General features: G+C 40.8%; 1 long non-coding RNA gene across 1 annotated transcript in view; it reads left to right on the forward strand.

Moving 5' to 3' along the window:
* LOC119410275 overlaps positions 1 to 6071 on the forward strand; it is a 100948-nt gene that overhangs the window by 19199 nt on the left and 75678 nt on the right. The gene's annotated exons all lie outside the window — the stretch shown is intronic.

Below are 6071 nucleotides of genomic sequence, written 5' to 3' on the forward strand. Positions count from 1 at the left end.
CCCCCCCTTTTTTGACGATCACAGCGGTAGATGTTAAATCCATTGATTGCCACGTCATTATTGAGTACAGATTTGTTGAGCCAGGATTCAGAAATAAAGATAACATCTGCCCCAGAAGAACTGACCAGAATTTTCAAAGCATCCAGTTTTCTCAGAAGGCTACGAGCGTTTACATGCAGAAAATGGAGCCCAGACACGTTCTTAAAGTCATTTGGTGTGCTGTAATTAGTGGGGGGTCCAGTGTTGGGCTGAATCCCTGAGAGCAGTAACAACATTATTATCAGACATTTTCTTGAGTTTTTTGTGACTGATGTGTAATTACAGGAGTTAACAGTTTGACAATTAGCCCCCATAATCGAACCATGAGAAACATTAATGAAGACGTGATCATTCAGAACCCAAAAACAGTGAAAGTTGCAGGGATGGACAGATTCAGGTGTATTAACAAGATTCAGTGACTCCAGATAATCTGAGAACTGAAAATAGTGGCAGTAATATGAATGATGCAGAAAAGTTTCAGACCATAAAACGTCACAGTTCAAATGGGCAAACAAACCCGACGAGGTGGCCCAACTGCAGTTTGAGTTGGGCTGAGGAGGGCTCCGTATGGGGATGATAACAACTAATAATGGCCATTTAATGGACCGATAACATCCGAAGCCGCTCAACTGACACTGACACACCAAACTGTGTTTATAAATGTATCTGTCAACGGGATGCATCTGCCAAAATAATCTTTGATTTTTTTGTTGGTCATCTTTAAATTCATCAAGAATTATGAAGCAGCCTCAAACCCAAAGAAAGGTTTCTGTCGTGTGGGACCATTTAGATCTCATATTGGAAAATAAGCTATTTGTTTTAATTTCCTTGCTGTTTCATCCTGTTCTTAGAGTTTCCACTTGATCTATCTGAATTAAAATTAATTTCAAAGTCTCTCTTAGTTTACTATTCATATTATTTTCTGCATGTTAAATGTCGCATTTGTTCGACAGAGCTTTCATATTTAAATAAATCCACCTCCTCAATGCTGAGGCATACTGTGCGGCTCCCTGAGCCACATGCGGCTGAGAAGGGGTTCTCTGCAGGCCAAAAGTGGGCGTTTCTGGTGAATAGGCGTTTGTGGGGGGCAAACACTGATTGGCTAGCTGTATTTGCTGCTCTTTATGTAAGTTACGTCAACCTTTTTAAAACTGAAGATTTCTAAGAACCACCATTAAATCTACTGTCAAACACATGAAGATTCTCTTTTGTTCTTGGGTTGTAGGCTGCACCTGACACAGGTTGCCTTGAGTGTGGTCTGGGTACAATGAAATATGAAGCATCTGAAGTGAAACCTGCTCCCATTTGCCAAAAAATCTGGTCTCAATTAAAGATCATGAGTCCTATGACAAGATAATGGCCCAAAACAAATGCTGAAAACAAAATTTGCTCTTTAGAAGTGCTCTTGTATGAGATCTGATCTATGAAAGGAGTCTTCCACTTCTGAGTGGAAACTCTGACGGACTCACAGATGCTTGCTGTGAATCCACCCGGGTGTAATGCCTCCAACTTCGAAGGGTAGCTGAGCCTGTTTGTTGAACGGAATAAACCGACACGACTTCTGACAATGACCAGCCGCTCTTACCGGAGACGCTGGAAGGTAGCGTTGAAATGGACCCGACACCGGAGCTGATTTATCTACTGCGAAGTTAACGAGTCATCATGTGTTAAGTGTACCGGAGGTTTGAGCTAGTGATTGAAAGAAGCGTGCTGGTCAAAAACATACACCTTTCTCCATCCATCTCTTCTTTAAACTCCTTCATTCCTTCCTTTAAACTCTTCTATTTTGCCATTAATCTAGATGCCTTCAGAAATGTCTTGTTGTCTTATTAGTAAAGTGTGCCAAGTTTTATTAATCAGAACCAGATCAGCTAATCATGTGTACATGTTTTGATGTTAAATTTTGATTCTGTTAAATAAATGACCTCATTTATTCTGATGGGTCAAAGGAAACTTAACGTCTCTTGTCACTGATTAAACAATCCTCACAGTTACCTCGTCACATGGCATTAATTTAACTCGAAAAAAAAAGAACCCGTTATATTTAAATAATTAGTAGTGAAGGTACAGCAAAGCTGACCTTGACACACTACATATTTGGTGGCCTCGTACGGGTCTCTAAAGAGAAAAATTCCTCCATCTCCTCTTTAAACCCCCACCTTCTACATTTTGGTGGCTGAACAGGTTTCTAAGGAGATACAATTATATGTGACACGAGTATCTGTGCTGTTGAAACGACGCTGCATGTTGGCACATAAAAAGTCAGAGTTTTGAACTTGAACGGTCATGATAATTCATGCTTTTGGTGGTCAGAAAGCTGCAGATTACGTCAATGTGTTCATTTTAAAGCTGGGAGGTGTAAATAAGCTGGATGCAGTGAGAAAGACGCTTCATTCTGTTTAAACTCTTTCATGACCGGGAGGTTCTTCTTTCCGACACGGTTCTGATTCTTGGACTCGAACGAGTCGTGTTTTAAATGGATGAGACGCTGTTTGGAGCTGAGCGCCCCCTCAGATGCTGTGTTTTTATGCTGATTCGTTACATTTTTAACAGTAAAATGTCCATTTTTAAAGTTTTAATGGGCGATAATTTGACCGGACAGTTAATGCTAACTGCTAGCTTGGAGCAGTTAAACACAGGCTGTGATTGGTTGAGAAACTGCTGTTTAGGTCATTCTGATTCACTGAGAAGCTGGTGACGTATTTCTGTGCGTCCACTCCCTCTGATGTCAGATTGTAAAACCCAGCTCCGATGTGCATGTGTCTGAAAAGTCACGTGACCCCGGAAATGAAGCTCGTTTTAACCGAGTCCTCCGTTGTGTTTAAAAACGCTAAATAAAGCCTGACACTGTTCCTAAACTCATGTGTTCATGCAGATAAAGTGTGCTTGTTGAGAGAAGCCACGTTAGAAGCTTTAAATCTGTCCATAAATGTTGATTTGAACCGTGTTCGACCGTTGTTACATTGGAGCTAACGGCTAACGACCGGATGTCAACAGGACAGTTCACAGGAGTTGTCATAAGACTCCTACCAGTAAAAGTAAGCTTACACCGCCACCTGCTGTTGAAAAAGGAGTATAACAGTCTTCCTGAAAGAAAGCTGAACACTCGCTTTTCATAAAAAAAAATTATTTTTTTTTGTTAATCAAGCCTGGTTTCTGTGTAATGTTTAAATAGCAAATTCTGGTAAATTAAAACTGCTTAAAAAGCGTTTAAAAATAATGTTGCTGTGAGACTTTTAGAAAAATTGCAGGTTTATTAATTTTAAGTGCATTGGAGTACACTGAAATAGCCTGGCTCATGGTATCTGTTAAAAATAAGCTCATATTAAGTACACTGCCACAGAAGGCATTTACTTACAATATTTATGGGGTAAGGCCTGGACAGGGGCCCATTTATTGAAAAGTTGGCTTATAACAGTACTGTTGATTGAACCCAGAGCTAAATAGTGTGTGAATCTCTCTGCTCACTTAAATAAAATATTTACCTGTTAAAAACTCTAAGTTTGCAACTATTTCACCAGATAGGTTTGCTGAACAGTGGTTTATCATGGCAGATTTAACAGACACTGATTTTGTTCCATGTGATGAGAAGGACTGGTTAGAAAGAGCGTTAACGCTGCTAACAGAATCCTTACATCCATATGGTGAACAGGTGGACAGCATGAACTCAACAGAGTTATTGGACGAGCTTAAGGAAGTTGCAGAAAGTGTGACTTCTGCAGACATAACAAAGTCAAGCTATGAACATCTGGCTAAATTAGCACTCTTGCTGAAAGCTAAATTTTATATTGAGGCCAACAAGGCTGAAGACCTTGCAAAAAGGTTAAACAGCGAGACAGAGGAGTATCTAAGACTCATGGCACAGTCTAAATTTGATAAGGAGACCTGGACAAATGAATTAAAACATGAGAAAGAGCTCTCACAAGCTCAGCCGTCGTTACAAGCAGACTCATATGAGGTGAAGCTACGTGAAACAGGGATTAAATACCAAGCACTGTGTTCAGACAATGATGCGCTACAACGACAAGTGCAGCTCACATCAAAAGCTCTGAACGAGTGCAGATTGGAAAAAGCGGCGTTAGTCCAACAAGGCGTGCGTTTACAAAGTGAATGTCATACATCACGTGAACGCTTAAAAGCCTGTGAGGAAAAAATTGCTGCAGCAACAGATGAGATTTCTGATGTGGGGCAAGGTTGTCTGGAACTCAAAGACGAACAAAGTCAGAGTCCAGGTCACCCACCACCACCTCAGAAGGATTTTGCTGTACCTCCTGCACTTAATCCCCTTCTGTCACCTCCACGTGCTATTTTGATTCCAACAACACCAATCACTCAGCCGCCGCTCTCGATAGCGGATTTGCATAAAATTGCGAAATATGTCCAACGCTTTGAGCCAGGGCCATTGGGTTCAACCGACACTAAGGCCTATCTGAATGTAGTGAACTAAGCCTCAGGTCAAATCTGGCCCTGAGGGCCTTCCTGGGACAAGAACTGTATTTCATTGATTTGAGTCCAGAAACACAAAATCAAGTCCATCCAGAGACTTTCTAAGTGTGTCCTGCACTGATCAATTGAAAGAACACTCTCTTTTTCCATTATCATTACTATTTTACAAATGTCTTGATAATTAAAAGTGTGTTTAATTCAAATCATTTTTAAATGTTGAAGTGAACTACTTATTTTAAATCAACTGTGAAACAGTATTAATGATTTTTAATCCTCATTCAAAGTAGAAATCTAGTTAATGTCTGTTACAGAGTAATTATTAATTTTCTTGATCTTCTGTCTGAAATGAGCAGGTTGTAAGTCGGTCAAACGTCGGAGACAAACGCAAACAAGTTTGTTGGAACGAACTGTCATGTTTTTAAATCCTCTCAGACGTAAATAGAGAAGCTGGCACCTGTTTCCTCCCAACTCGCCTAAACATTTCTCTTGTCTGTCTCAAAAACATTTTCTGTCTGTTCCAAAACATTTTTCTGTTTTTCTGACTTCTAGTGACCTCTTACGTCATAAAAAACACACCCCTGATTAGCTCTTTCAGCCAATCAGGACTTCCCAAATGAACCGGAAACAGAACTCTTTAAATGTCGACACTTCCTAGTTCCAACCAGTGCTGTGGGAGAGCAGTTCAGTTCGGAGGGCAGAACCGAACAGAAAAGTTGCTGGAGAGAACAGGAGGTTCCAGACATGATCCGAAGTTCTTCCGAGTCTTGTGGGAATTATGGAATCTTCCACATCTGACTGGAGCCTCTGAAGGACTTACTCCTCATGTGAGTCCACCCGTGGGGTGAACGTGTGTCGAACGAAGTACCGTCACTACTTCGGACGATTCACAGCTGTTCCTACGGAGACGCTGGAAAGGTGGCGTTAAATGGAACTCCGTACCAGTGGAGACATCTTCTATAGTTAAAGAGTCGATTTCCACTACCTAAGTGTACCGAGGTGAAGCTGGGATCGAATGGAGAGTGCCGTTCTGATACAGACACATATTCCCTCATCCATCTTTTCCTCTCCATTTAAACTTCATTTCCCATCTTTAAAACTCTTCTATCTTGCCAGTAAATCATCCAGATATTTTCATAAATGTCTGTTGTAATTAAGCTGTGTTATTGCTTCAATCAGAATAATCACGTGTGCAATGTTTGATGTTAAACTTTGATTCTGTTAATAAATGACCGCATTCATTTGATGGGTCAAAGAAAATTAACGTCTCACGTCACTGATCTCTCACATATCTGTCAAGTAGCTCGAAAAAGAGAGAACCCGTTTAAATTAAGTATAATATCAGGTACTTGAACTAGTCCAGATATTATAACATGTAGTGGAGCTAACGAAGCTAACCGACCTGTCTCACTACATGAACGACCTTGACCTAAAATTAAGAAGCTATCCCAACGCTACAGTTGAGGATAAAGTAGGTTTGATCAGGCTCACTTCAACCAGGACGGTGTTTTCCTTCATAGAGCGTCAACCTGATGCCACAAGTGTCAGGATCAGCTGGACAGGAACGAACCCAGTTGTGCAGACAGGAC

This window comes from Nematolebias whitei, chromosome 5 (genome assembly GCF_014905685.2).
Source record: "Nematolebias whitei isolate Nwh7 chromosome 5, NemWhi1, whole genome shotgun sequence".
Taxonomy (NCBI): Eukaryota; Metazoa; Chordata; class Actinopteri; order Cyprinodontiformes; family Rivulidae; genus Nematolebias; species Nematolebias whitei.